Here is a 15127-nt window from a genome sequence, read left to right on the forward strand (position 1 = left end):
GTAATCCCAGCACTTTGGGAGGCTGAGGTGGGTTGATTGCTTGAGTCTAGGAGCTGGAGACCAGCCTGGACAACATGTCAAAACCCCATCTCTACTAAAAATACAAAAAAGAAAAAAAAGAAACCCCGTCTCTACCAAAAAAAAGAAAGAAAAGAAAATTTGCTGGATGTGGTGGTGTGTGCCTATAGTCCCTGCTACTCTGAGGCTGAGGCTGAGGCAGGAGGATTGCTTGAGCCCGGAGGCAGGGGTTGCGGTGAGCCAAGATTGAGCCACCACACTTCGGCCTAGGTGACAGAGTGAGATTCTGTCTCAAAAAAAAAAAAAAAATCAGCCTGGGCATGGCAGCTCATACCTGTAACCCCAGCACTTTGGGAGGCCAAGGCAGGAAGATCACTTGAGCCCAGGAGTTTAAGACCAGACTGGGCAAAAAAGTGAGACCCCCATCTCTACAAAACATTTTTTTTAAAAAACAGAGTCTCACTCTGTCACAGGTTGTAGTGCAGTGGCGCAATCTCGGCTCACTGCAACCTCCACCTCCTGGGCTCAAACGATTCTCCTGCCTCAGCCTCCTGAGTAGCTGGGACTACAGGCATAAGCCACCAGGCCTGGCTAATTTTTGTATTTTTAGTAGAGACCAGGTTTTGCCACGTTGGCCAGGTGAGTCTCGAACTCCTGACCTCAAGTGATCCACCCACCTCGGCCTCCCAAAGTGCTGGGATTACAGGCGTGAACCACAGTGTCCGGCCACTACCAAAAATATGTTTTTGTAATTAGCCAGGTGTGGTGGCGCATGTCTGTGGTCCCAGCTACTCAGGAGGATCACTTGAGTCTGGGAGGTTAAGGCTGCAGTAAGCCATGATCGTGCCATTGCGCTGCAGCCTGGGCAAAACAGTGAGACCTTGCCTCAAAAAAAAAAAAAAAAAAAAAAAAATTCAGCCTTGTACTTGGCTTGGTTGCCCCCTCTAGCTGTTGGTCGCCCTACCCAGGAACACAAACATACATGTTTCCAGACACAGAGCACACCCAATGGTCTCCAAACACGCACTCAGTTTATTATTCCTCCATGTGGGAGGTCTACCCTCCTTTACAAAAGTTCTAAGCCTATCTGACCTTCAAGATCAAGCTCAAGGCCGGGCATGGTGGCTCAAGCCTGTAATCCCAGCACTTTGGGAGGCCGAGATGGGTAGATCACGAGGTCAGGAGATCGAGACCATCCTGGCTAACATGGTGAAACCCCGTCTCTACTAAAAAATACAAAAAACTAGCCGGGCGAGGTGGCGGGCGCCTGTAGTCCCAGCTACTTGGGAGGCTGAGGCAGGAGAATGGCGTGAACCTGGGAGGCAGAGCTTGCAGTGAGCTGAGATCCGGCCACTGCACTCCAGCCTGGGCGACAGAGCTAGACTCTGTCTCAAAAAAAAAAAAAAAAAAAAAGATCAAGCTCAAATGCTACTCCTCCACAAAGTTTCTCTTGATAGCCCACAGCAGGATGGGATCTGATGGCAGGTCTCACACTGTATGTACTTCCTACTCCAGCACCTAACTACTTTCTGTCTTACATTATAATTACCCAGAACAGTTTTTTCTCCTCTACCAAACATTGTCTTACATACTTCTGAACGCACCGAAACTAGGAACTTTCATATGAGAGAGATTCAGCAAAAACTGTTGAGTACAACTTGGTGTTCACAGAGACTGGTACCTCGACCAAGCAATCCTTGCTCCAGAGATTCCCATTGGATTGGCTGAGACTATCAGATCCGCCTTGCTGTCTGAGGCTCCTGCTGTCCCCCAATCCTGCTCCTTCTCCTTAATCTATTACAGGTATACTTCTCAATAAGCCCCTCATACCCCCTAACTCCATCTCAGTGTCTGCTTCCTGGAAGACCTGAACTAACTCAACTACCCTACCTTCCTTCCATGGTTATTGTGTGAATCCAGTGAAATCACTCAAATAAAAGCACTTTGTAATCTGTCATAATACAAAGTTAAATCAGTGGTTTCCATGCTTTATGATTTCATGTACCAGTATATTCCCACCCCAAGTGGGGAACCATCCTATCTTGACTGGTAAGAACATTAAAAATAAGAATAAACAGGCTGGATGTGGTGGCTCACACCTGTAATCTCAGCCCTTTGGGAGGCCCACCTGTATGGATCACTTGAGCCTATGAGTTTGAGACCAGCCTGGGCAACATGGAGAAACCCCGTATCTACAAAAATTACAAAAATTAGCCAGGCATGGCAGCATGCACCTATAGTCCCAGCTATTCGGGAGGCCGAGGTGGGAGGATCATCTGAGCCTGAAGAGGTCAAGGCTGCAGTGAGCCATGATCACACCACTGCACACCAGCCTGGGTGACAGAGTGAGACTCTGTCTCAAAAATAAATAAATGAAAACATACAATAATTTAAAAAACAACATCCTACGAACATCGATTAATGCCAATGTTTCATAAAATAAACAGCTTAACACCCTAAAAAAGTATATAGTATACGATATAATCTCAGCTATGTCCTTTAAGATCCATAATCACTATGAAAAACTCCATACTGTCTATGGAAAAACCAAACACTGACAAATATTTAAAGAGACTTATTCTTAACCAAAGAGTAACTGTAGACCAAGAAAACACTAACTCAAGAAGTCTTGGCTGGGCATGGTGGCTCACGCCTGTAATCCCAGCACTTTGGGAGGCCGAGGTGGGTAGATCACCTTAGGTCAGGAGTTCAAGACCAGCCGGACCAACATGGTGAAACCCTGTCTCTACTAAAAATACAAAAATTAGCTGGGCATGGTGGTATGCGCCTGTAGTCGCAGCTACTTGGGAGGCTGAGGCAGAATTGCTTGAACCTGGGAGGGAGAGGTTGCAGTAGGCTGAGATAGCACCACCGCACTCTAGCCTGGGCCATAGAGCAAGACTCCATCTCAAAAAATAAATAAAAATAAAAAGTTGAGTCAGTAGAAAGGAATATTTAACATCAATGTAACTTAGTTAAGGAAGTCTGCTAACCACTGTGTCATTGGTGCTATGCCAGAATCAAGTTATGAGAGCAAGCCATAACATACTGGGTCCAAGTGATCTGTTTAGCAAGATGGATGGGCTGCGGACATGGCTGTCTCCAGGCTCCTCAGGAAGGAATTCAGAACACCGAACAGTGGTCAGAATTCAGTAAGAATACATTATCCTTATTTTCTCATTTCACTTCAGATGGATGGAAATGTTATCATATACTAGTGTTCTTCTAGCATTTAGAAATCATTGATTTGTATAATAAAAACTGTAAACCAGTCCAACAAAAGGAAAGCTCCAGCTGCAGGGCTTCATTTTGTTTTGCTCACTGCTGCATTCTCCAGTGCCTAGAATAGAGCTTGGCATATAGCGAGCATGCAATTTTTTTTTTTTGAGATGGAGTCCAGCTCTGTTGCCCGGGCTGGAGTGTAGTGGCGCGATCTCGGCTCACTGCAACCTCCGCCTCCCAGGTTTAAGTGATTCTTTTGCCTCAGCCTCCTGAATGGCTGGAATTATAGCCACACGCCACCACACCTGGCTAATTTTGTATTTTTAGTAGAGATGGGGTTTCACCATATTGGCCAGGTCTTGAACTCCTGACCTCAGGTGATCCGCCCACCTTGGCTTCCCAAAATGCTGGGATTACAGGCGTGAGCCCCCTCGCCCGGCCGAGCATGCAATAAATCTTTGCTGAATTTTGACTCAACAGATTATCCTGGGTCATACCCTTTGAAACAGTAAACTCATTTCAGAAAATAGAACCCAAGAAAATAATTCACGAAAGAAAGGAAATCATTTGTACAAAACCAAAAATAGTAATATCTTTTCCTAGTGCACTCGAGTTTACAAAATGATTTTATAGCTTTTTTTTTTTTGAGACAGGGTCTCACTCTGGCACCCAGGCTGGCACCCAGGAGTGCAGTGGTACAATCATGGCTCACTGTAACTGAAGCAGCACAATAGGGAAAATGAGGCAGGATAATAGTAAAGGGAATTCAAAGTTGGATAAAGGGCAGAATTAGTAAGAACATGAGAGCTGAAGCAAGGTGAAGGGGTAGGTGAGCAAAAAGCAAGATAAGAGGCAGAAGTTAAGCAGGCCAAAACAAAAAGTAAGAGAAGCAAGCAAGAACCCCATGGCCGGCAGGATCTAGACCAAACCAGCAAGGGGCAGTTCTTCAGGGCAAGGCATATGCATCAAAGAGAAAAACCTGTCCTTATCATACCCCGTGTGATAATCACCTCATCAAAACTCACGCATATGGACTGAATATCATGCACGCACTTAAAATTATGGGATGGAGGCAGCAGGCAAGCACTAAGCAACACACCCATCAGTCAAAAAGGCAGACACTGGCTAGAGATTAGGCAGCCAAAAAAACACATAAAAAGACCCAAACTATACCAAACTATGCTGATCTCATTTTGCAGAGGTCAGTCTGCTCTCTCACTCCCAAAGTGTTAATACTGGGCTTGATAAACTTCTTTTTTTTTTTTTTTTCTGAGATGGAGTTTCACTTTGTCACCCAGCCTGGGGTGCAGTGGCACGATCTTGACTCACTGGAACCTCCAGCTCCCTCCCAGGTTCAAGTGATTCTCCTGCCTCAGCATCCCAAGTAGCTGGGACTACAGGCACCCACCACTGTGCCTGGGTAATTTTTGTATTTTTAGTAAAGATGGGGTTTCACCATGTTGGGCAGTCTGATCTCGAACTCCTGACCACAAGTGATCTACCTGCCTCAGCCTCCCAAAGTGCTGGGATTACAGGTATGAGCCACTGCACCCGGCCCCAGCTAATTTTTTAATTTTTTGTAGAGACTGGGTTTGGCCATGTTGCCCAGGCTGATCAACTCATGAGCTCAAGAGATCTGCCTGCCTAGGCCTCCCAAAGTGCTGGCATTCCAGGCTACATGAGCCACAGTGCCCAGCAGGCCTTCATAGCTTTAAATACTTTGAACATACAAGTCCTCAGTGATAGGTACAATCATCTCCATATTACAAATCAAGAAAAACAGGATCAGAGAGAATAAACATCCCAATATAATGTTTTTATAAATGAGTTATTTTATTTATTGAGATAGGGGTCTCATTCTGTCATCCAGGCTGGAGTGCAGTGGCACGATCTCCACTCACTGAAGGCTCCACCTCCCCGACTCAAGTCATCCTCCCACCTCAGCCTCCCGAGTAGCTGGGACCACAGGCATATGCCACCATGCCCAGCTATTTTTTTTTGAGACGGAGTTTCACTCTTGTTGCCCAGGCTGGAGTGCAATGGCGTGATCTTGGCTCACCGTAACCTCCACCTCCCAGGTTCAAGCAATTCTCCTGCCTCAGCCTCCCAAGTAGCTGGGATTACAGGTATGCACCATCACACCCCGTTAATTTTGTATTTTGAGTAGAGACGAGGTTTCTCCATGTTGGTCAGACTGATCTCAAACTCCCGACCTCAGGTGATCCACCCGTCTCTGCCTCACAAAATGCAGGGATTACAGGCGTGAGCCACCGTGCCCGGCGTGCCCAGCTAATTTTTTGGTATTTTTGGTAGAGACAGGGTTTCACCATGTTGCCCAGGCTGCTCTGGAACTCCTGACCTCAAGTGATCCTCCTGCCTCCTAACTATGCTAACTCAAATTTGAAAGTCTATATTTAAAAAGGGCACAGCTGGGCTCAGTGGCTCATGCCTGAAATCCCAGTACTTCAGGAGGCCAAGGCGGGAGGATCACTTGAGCCCAGGAGTTTAAGACCAGTTTGGGCAATATACTGAGACCTCATTTCTACAAAAAATTTTAAAAATAAATTATCCAAGTGTGGTGGTGCGTGCTTGTGGTCCCAGCTACTAGAGAAGCTGAGGTGGGAGAATCACTTGAGCCTGGGAGGTGGAGGTTGCAATGGGCCGATATTGCACCACTGCACTCCAGCCAAGATGACAAAGCAAGACTCTGTGTCAAAAAAAAAAAAAAAAAGAGGAATGGAATACTGACTGATACATGCCACGAAGCAGATGAAACCTGAAAACATGTTCAGTTAAAGAAGCCAAACACAGCCGGGTGCAGTGGCTCACACCTGTAATCCCAGCACTTTGGGAGGCCAAGGTAGGCAGATCACCCTGAGGCCAGGAGTTTGAGACCAGCCTGGCCAACATGGTAAAACCCCGTCTTTACGAAAAATACAAAAAAATTAGCTGGGTGTGGTGGTGGGCGCCCGTAATCCCAGCTACTCGGGAGGCTGAGGCAGGAGAATCGCTTGAACCCAGGAGGCAGAGGTTGCAGTGAGCCCAAATCACGCCACTGCACTCCAGCCTGGGCAACAAGAGAGAAAACTCCACCTCAAAAAAAAAAAAAAAGAAGTCAAACACAAAAGGTCATATATTGTATGATGGTATTTATATGAAATGTCCAGAATAGGCAAATGCAATAGGCTGATATGGGCACAGTGGCTCACACCTGTAATCCCAGCACTTTAGGAGGCTGAGGTGGGCAGAAATGGTTGTACAACTCTCTGAATATACTAAAAATCACAGAATTGTACAGGGGTTTTCTTGTTTTTGTTTTTGTTTTGAGACAGGGTCTCACTCTGTTGACCAGCCCAGGCTGGAGTACAGATCAATCATGGCTCACTATAGCCTCAATTCCTTGGTGCAAGCAATCCTCCCACCTCAGCCTCCCAAGTAGCTGGGACCACATGTGTTCAATACCACACCTGGCTAAGTTTTTAATTTTGTGTAGAGCCGGTACCTCCCTATGTTGCCCACACTGGTCTCAAACTCCTGGCTGGCCTCAAGCAATCCTCCTGCCTTGGCCTCCGAAAGTGCTGAGATTACAGGTATGAGCCACCACACCTAACCTGAACTGTACATTTTAAAAGGGTGAATTTTACAGTATATGAATTATATCTCAAACAGCTGTTATAAACACTCCACACAATTACTATACACATTCTGTTTCTACCATTTTAACACCAAAAAAAAACTATAGACAAAAATCTCAGGATAAAATACTGGCCTTTAAATTTAATAAATATGACTTCATGAAAAAAATTCATTACATTGACTTTATTTTCACATTTCATCATAGACCAGGTGAGAATTTTGTCAAACACCATAGAGTCAGTGGATCTGGACATTTAAAAGGGATGTTAGTTACTTTTCCTACTAAGTATTAAGCAGTTCAGATGAAGCAATATTCATCTGAAATCAATACTTGGAGGCATTAAAATGCAAGAACCAAAAGAAAACAACAGATAAAATATTAAATGCATTTGCAATTCAAATTAACTTACCTTTTTTTGAGACAGAGTCAGAGTCTTGCTCTGTCGCCCAGGCCTGGAGTCTGTGGCGGTCTCGCTCACAGCCTCCGCCTCAGGTTCAAGCAACTCTTCTGCCTCAGCCTCCTGAGTAGCTGGGACTACAGGCGCGTGCCACCATGCCCGGCTAATTTTTATATTTTTAGTAGAGACAGGGTTTCACCATATTGACCAGGCTCGTCTTGAACTCCTGACCTTCCTCATCTTGAGGCATTTGGGGTTTGGTTTGTGTTTTGAGACAGGATCTCCCCTCTGTCACTGACACGGTGCAGTGCGTAATCTTGACTCCACTGAAGCTACCTCCCAGGGTTCAAACTATTATAGTGCCTCAGCCTCCCAAGTAGCTGGGATTACAGGCCTGTGCCACCATGCCAGGCTACTTTTTTTGTATTCTGTAGTTGAGATGGGGTTTCACCATGATGCCTAGGCTGCTCTCGAACTCCTGGCCTCAAGTGATCCACCCACCTCGGCCTCCCAAAGTGCTGGGATTACAGGCATGAGCCATTGCACTCAGCCAATGTTTGTTGAATCTAATAATGATAATAATAAAAAGCCTGTATTCTGTATGTCTTTTTAAATGTTATTTTTCTAGTAATTTTATTTTACAGAAGTGCTTTTAGAACACTACTGATCTGCAACAGCTTGAAGGAAAAATCTACCTCGTCCTTTACCAAGACAGTTTGAGAAGCAGTGATATTAAGCACTCTACCCAGTGCTGAGCACAAAGTAAGAACCTCTGGCTGGACATGGTGGCTCACGCCTGTAATCGTAACACTTTGGGAGGCTGAGGTGGGAGGATCACTTGAGTCCAGGAGTTTGAGACCAGCTGGGTAACATAGGGAAGCCCAGTCTCTACAAAAAATAAAATACAAAAATTAGCCAGGCGTGCTGATGTACACCTTTAGTCCCAGCTACCCAGGAGGCTAAGGCAGGAGGATCACTTGAACCCAGGAGGTCGAGGTTGCAATAAGCTGAAATCGTGCCACTGCACTCCAGCCTGGGTAACAGAGTGAGACCCTGTCTCAAAAGACAAACAAACAAAACAAACAGAAAGAACCCCACAAATATTAATTTCCTCTCCATCTGTCAGACTCTATAGTCAGTTACTATATGCTTAGGGAGAACCTTCCTGGCAAAAAATAGTGTGCAGGTGCAATGGCAGTGCTAAAGAAACTTAAGAAATTTAGTTGCAGAAATAAAACTCACATAATATAGACAAACAATGTAAAAGATAAGGCAGTACAAGCTCTAAATACGTGATACTGAAAAAAAACTAAAAAACTAGTACTCTTTTCAGGTTAAAGTGGTCAAGGAGGTTTTGTCTGAGGAAGCATGATTAGAACTGGGCCTTTGAAAGCTGCATAGGATTAAGGCAGCTGGGAATAGGAGGGGCATTTAAGCAGAGAACTGCCAGTACAAAACCAAAGAGGGAGCCATTATGAATAGATGGGTCCATCAGGAAATCAATGGAAAAGCAGCTGGACCCAGCTTTATGGGAAAAACCTCATCTTTGTCCATCAGTTCAAAGATTTAGAACCTAAGCCAGGGAGCCACTGAAGATTTCTGAGATAGAAAACAAAATGATCAAACCAGGGTCACACATATCCTACTACTGTATCACTATACACATCAGTTTGACCATTTTCCCGTGTGGCCTCCGTCTCTTTTCCTTTCAGCGCACTCTTTTCCTTGCAGCACACCTGCGAAAGACCATAACCTCAGATCAATGCAATCATCTGCTTCCTAGACTTCAACTTAAATCTAGGCCCAGATGTGCCAGAGAAAACCAAAGGACCCTGTATAGTGATACAAGACACATGTATAGCCTGCAACCTGAGCAGCAGCAAATCATTTCAGTATTTTTTTTTTTTTTTGAGACAGAGTCTCGCTCTGTCATCCAGGCTGGAGTGCAGTGGCACGATCTCGGTTCACTGCAACTCCGCCTCCCAGGTTCAAGCAATTCTCCTGCCTCAGCCTCCCGAGTAGCTGGGATTACAGGTGCCCGCCACCACGCCTAGCTAATTTTTGATTTTTAGTAGAGACAGGGTTTCACCATGTTGGCCAGGCTGGTCTGGAACCCCTGACCTTGTGATCTGCCTGCCTCGGTCTCCCAAAATGCTGGATTACAGGCATGAGCCACTGCGCCCGGTTTCATTTTGGTATTCTTGGTCAGCTTCATTGTCTCTTCCCAAAGAACCACTATCCCTAACTTTTTTTTTTTATCTCTGTTTTTTTTGAGACGGAGTCTCGCTCTGTAGCCCAGGCTGGAGTGCAGTGGCCGGATCTCAGCTCACTGCAAGCTCCGCCTCCCGGGTTCACGCCATTCTCCGGCCTCAGCCTCCCGAGTAGCTGGGACTACAGGCGCCCGCCACCGCGCCCGGCTATTTTTTGTATTTCTTAGTAGAGACGGGGTTTCACCGTGTTAGCCAGGATGGTCTCGATCTCCTGACCTCGTGATCCGCCCATCTCGGCCTCCCAAAGTGCTGGGATTACAGGCTTGAGCCACCGCGCCCGGCCCACTATCCCTAACTTTTATCATTATCCTCAAGCCCCTTCACTCCACTGCTTCCTTGCCTCCCACGTGGTTTATGTGCTCCCTTCCTCTTAGGAACAATTGAGGTTATCAGACACGAACTCTCTCAACTCTCTCCACCCGAGCCTAAAAACATACATATTTCAAACACCCACCCTTAGTTCTTTGCTTCTAATCTAAGCACTCTGTGATCCTCATTAATCACTTCCTGTCCCTTAGTTGGTTATTCCTTATTTCCAACCTTCCCTTTATGCTAGCCCTATCCCCATATATTATGAGTTGCTCAAGGGTATTCCATCTTTTTTTTCTTTTGAGATAGTGTCTCAAAAGTGTAGTGATGTGCAGTGGTGTGATCTCAGCTTACTGCAGTCTCAACCCCCCAGGCTCAAGCTATCCTCCCACCCCAGCCACCCAAAGTGCTGGGATTACAGGCATATGCCCCCACACCTGTCCTAGCTCATCTTAAGGGGGAAAAAAATCCAACATAAAATAAAACTTTTCCCTTTGACCTCTTATTGGCTGTTCCTCCTCCTACTTAAGTGCTGATTTTCCTTAGGCCTGCATCTTTAGCCTTCTTCCCTTATCACTGTACAAGGCCTGATTGGGCAAACTCACTCTCTCCCACGCACTTCAACTACCATCCAAGCCAGACCCAGCAAATCTGTTTTTCTGGCCCCTCTGAGCTCTCGAGTTGACAATCTCATATATTAAACTAACTGAATAGCATTCTCTACCTTCATGTCTCAAAGATACCTCAACATGTCCAAAGCTGAACTCATCTTCCCAAGTCTGACTCCACTTTGGCTCTCTCAAGGACTGATATTATCTCCCTCAGTGAGGAAGGCTAAGAGTTTCACCTTATTCAAAGAAACCTAAGGCCAGGCGCACTGGCTCACGCCTGCAATCCCAGCACTTTCGGAGGCTGAGGTAGGTGGATCACCTGAGGTTGGGAGTTTGAGACCAGCCTGACCAACATGGAGAAACCCCATCTCTCCTAAAAATACAAAAATTAGCTGGGTGGTGGCACATGCCTGTAATCCCAGCTACTTGGGAGGCTGAGGCAGGAGAATCACTTGAACCCAGGAGACAGAGGTTGTGGTGAGCTGAGATCGCACTATTGCACTCCAGCCTGGGCAACAAGATAGAAACTCCATCTCAAAAAAAAAAAAAAAAAAAGGCTGGCAGCCATGCTTCAGTCCCAGCACTTTGGGAGGCCGAGGAGGGCGGATCACTTGAGGTCAGGAAAGCCACCAGCCTGACCAACATGGAGAAATTTCATTAAAATACAAAAATTAGCCAGGTGTAGTGGTGATGCTCGTAATCCCAGCTACTCTCAGGAGGCTGAGGTGGAGATCATGACCCGGGAGGCCGAGAGTTGCAGTGAGCTGAGATCGCACTATTGCACTCCAGCCTGGGCAACAAGATAGAAACTCCATCTCACCAAAAAAAAAAAAAAAAAAAAAAAAGAAACCTAGGAGTAACCTTAGCTCCATCTCACTTAACTTTCTTAAGTTTTTCTATCAGTTGCTGTCTATCCTTTTATCCCAATTGCTACTGCCTTAGTTCAGTTCCTGAGTAGCTCTTGCTTAGGTTACTCAACCTCTTCCTATCCTCTTTCTCTGCCTTCAGGCTTTTTTTCTTTTTTGACAGAGGGTCTCGCTTTGTCACCCAGACTGGAGCGCAGTGATGCAATCACAGCTCCCGGTAGCCTCGACCTCCCAGGCTCAAGCAACTTTCCCACCTCCGTCTCCCAAATAGCTGGGACTATAGGGTATGTCATCACACCCTGCTAATTTTTGTATTTTTTGTAGGGACAAGGTTTTGCCATGTTGCTCAGGCTGGTCTTTAACTCCTGGGCTCAAGCGATCCACCCACCTGGGCTCCCAAAGTGCTGGGATCACAGGCATGAACTCAGCTGCCTCCAGTCTTGTTCTATCTAGCCTCAATATGGTTACCCAGTTTAGGCATATAATAATCCTGCTTAAAACACTTCAATGGATACATAAGAAACTTCATAGTGATTGTCTCTGAGAACTGGGGGATCTAGGATAGGAGAAATATTTGTCTTTCACTTTGATACTATTTGAATTATTTACTATTAGCATGCATTACTATAAAAACCTAAAGTTTCAGTGACCCCCATTGCCTACAATACAAAGTCTTTCATGAATCTCTCTCCTGTTTACCTCTCAAGCTTCTCTCTCAAGCTACTACTCTATCCAGAATGGCTTCCCATCCAAGTATCAACTTAGCTCTGAAGACTGTCCAGGCCAAGTGCAGTGGCTCACGCCTGCAATCCCAGCATTTTAGGTAGCCAAGGCGGGTGGATCGCCTGAGGTCCGGACTTCAAGACCAGCCTGGCCCAACATGGTGAAACCCTGTTTCTACTAAAAATACAAAAATTAGCCAGGTGTGGTGGCGGGTGCCTGTAATTCCAGCTACTTGGGAGGCTGAGCCAGGAGAATCGCTTGAACCTGGGAGACTGCACCATTGCTCTCCGGCCTGGGCAACAAGAGCAAAACTCGGTCCCAAAAAAAAAAAAAAAAAGGCTATGCCCAAAAGGGACTTCCTCCTGACTTCTCCATATAGAAGTGACCTCCTTTTCCTTTTCCTTGTTGTTTACTGTGTGCCATATTCAGACTTCCAACATGGTACTTACAATTCATGTTGTATACAATAGTTAAATTAAAAGTCTAACTCCTTCCCTTAGCCTTAGATTCCCTGAGGACAGAAATTCTTTTTTTTTTTTTTTTTTTTTTTGGAGACAGAGTCTCACTCTGTCACCCAGGCTTGAATGCAATTGTGTGATCTTGGCTCACTGTAACCTCCGCCTCCCAGGTTCAAGTGATTCTCCTGCCTCAGCCTCCCAAGTAGCTGGGATTACAGACACATGCCACCACACCCAGCTAATTTTTGTATTTTTTTTTTTTTTAGTAGAGATAGGAATTCTTATTCACTTTTGAATTTTCAGATCCTTGTTACAGGATTAGAATTTCCACAGGTGGGGCTTAGGCAAGTGTTTTGAGAATGTTCCCCAGGTGATTCTAACTATCCTATGTTAACTGCACTAAAACGTAAACTCTTTCACATCAGGAATTATTACCCAGCACAATGTAGGTGCTCAATAAATACTTTACTAAACTGAACTGAAACAGACAAGTCTGGAAGATGAGGGAGAAGAGTTTGGAGCTAAAGATCTGAAGGCATCAGGATGTAAGATGGTGGGAGTGCAGTGAGAGAAAGGAAGCAGGGAAGGACTTCTTTATGACCCTTTCACTGTAACTGCAGAAGACTCAATTACGTGTGTTTTCCTTACGACCTGAGTTGAGTTCCTGAAGGGAAGGGAACTCTCCGTCCTACTCATCTCCGTAAGCCTGGCGCTAAGCACAGTGCATGGTACATGTTAGGAGCTCAGTAACCTTTTATTGATCTCTTATTGATCTTTTTATTGTGTGTATTGGCCTAGGAGGCTGGATAAATTGATTTTCAGAGGGACAATTAAGTTCAGTCTTCAAAGAGAAGTTCACTTGGCAGAGCAGTGTCAAGAACTTCCAAGCAGAAGGAACAGCAGGAACGTTAAGTTCTAAGACATGAAAGAGGGCAGCCACAATCTTTCCATGTGGCCAGGAGTCAGGTGCATAAGAACTTTACAAAATGAGATTGAGAGGGTCAAGGCCAGACTGTGTGAGGCCACAGACACCCACGTACGGATTTAAGGTTAACTGTGGATGGCCAAAAAGGAGTTTTAAATTTAACATGAAATGATCTACCTTTACTCTGTACAAAGTACTAATGGGGCCACGCGCGGTGACTCACACCTGTAATCCCAGCACTGTGGGAGGCCGAGGCGGGTGGATCACTTGAGGTCAGGAGTTCAAGACCAGCCTGGCCAACAAGGTGAAACCCCATCTCTACTAAAAATACAAAAATTAGCCGGGTGTGGTGGCAGGCACCTGTAATCCCAGCTACTTGGGAGGCTGAGGCAGGAGAATCGCTTGAACCTGGGAGGCAGAGGTTGCAATGAGCCAACATCAGGCCATTGCACTCCAGCCTGGGCGACAGAGCGAGACTCCATCTCAAAACAAAAAAACAAAACAAAACAAAACAAACAAACAAACAAAAAAATAGGCCAGGCGCTGTGGTTCACGCCTGTAATCCTAGCACTTTGGGAAGCCGAGGCAGGCGGATCACGAGGTCGAGTTTGAGACCATTCTGACCAATATGGTGAAACCCCCATCTCTACTAAAAAAAAAAAAAAAAAAAAAAAAAAAAAAACAGAAATTAGCCGGCCATGGTGGCGCGCGCCTGTAATCCCAGCTACTCAAGAATCTGAGGCAAGAGAATCGCTTGAACTCGGGAGGCGGAGGTTGCAGCGAGCCGAGATGGCGCCACCGCACTCCAGCCTGGGCGACAGAGCGAGACTCCGTCTCAAAAAAAAAATAAAAAAATAAAAAATTTGAAAGTACTAGTTGAAGCACGAAAGGCAAAGAATTGAGAGGCTAAAGGGAAAAAAGCTTCATTAGCGGCTGAGGTCCAGCTGACAGACCCAAACATTAGGCAACTGAGGGAAGGGAGTGAGAAATCCATTCCATAAAACTCAGGAAGTCAGTCAAGCGGCCTGTAAATTGCGACCCCTGCTGACCGTCAGGCCACACACTGGTTTTTTTCAGCTCTCAACAAGATGCGGAGCTCCGAAGTGGAACTCCCCCAGGCACCTTCTGTTCTACTTCAGGAGTTCCAAGCCCCTTCCCATCACAACCCCATCCCGCGGGAGGCCCAGGCTGTGCGGAGCAGCCCAGGGATAAGTCAGCCGCCTGGGCGACCTGGGAACGCAGCGCCGGAGACTAAGGCGCAGAGTACAGAACTGCGCGTGCGCGCCTACAGCACGAGCCCCGCCCCCCGGCTCTAAACCGGGTGGCGGGAAAAGGGACTCAGCGCTTCCCGAGAATGCCCCCATAGCTTCGAAAGGATCCCCGTGTCCGCTTAGCGCCTTCTCGCCACACACTCACTCACCCGCTCCCTGCGGGTCCTCAGAAGCCCGGAGGAGCCAGCGGCCCTCAGGCGCGGGGCTGCAGCCTTTCCGCCACCACGCTTGTCTGGACTGGTCCCTGCCTGCGCGGAGAGCGAGGCGGGGCTAGCCAGGCTGGTCCACGTGACTCCGAGCGAACTGGGGCGGAGATTCGTGAAGAAGGAAGGAAAAGGGAAGCGTGTGCAGGGACTGTTTTATGTGAGGTCGATCTAAAAATCACAGCGCTATGGATTTTCTGCTGAATTATAGTAGAAT

The 15127-nt window shown here is 46.4% G+C and overlaps 1 protein-coding gene across 5 annotated transcripts in view; it reads right to left on the reverse strand.

Moving 5' to 3' along the window:
* The window catches only part of TIMELESS (timeless circadian regulator), a 43024-nt gene extending 28065 nt beyond the window's left edge, over window positions 1-14959 (reverse strand). For 4 of the 5 annotated variants that reach the window (XR_634737.4, XM_009180964.4, XM_009180963.4 and 1 more), the window contains exon 1: window positions 14857-14959. The gene's annotated coding sequence lies outside the window, so the exon portion shown is untranslated. The remainder of the gene's footprint in view (window positions 1-14856) is intronic. The other variant, XM_009180965.3, reaches the window with a different exon arrangement.
* Between the last annotated feature and the right edge of the window lie 168 nt (window positions 14960-15127).

The sequence above is a fragment of the Papio anubis genome, chromosome 9, assembly GCF_008728515.1.
Source record: "Papio anubis isolate 15944 chromosome 9, Panubis1.0, whole genome shotgun sequence".
Lineage (NCBI taxonomy): Eukaryota > Metazoa > Chordata > Mammalia > Primates > Cercopithecidae > Papio > Papio anubis.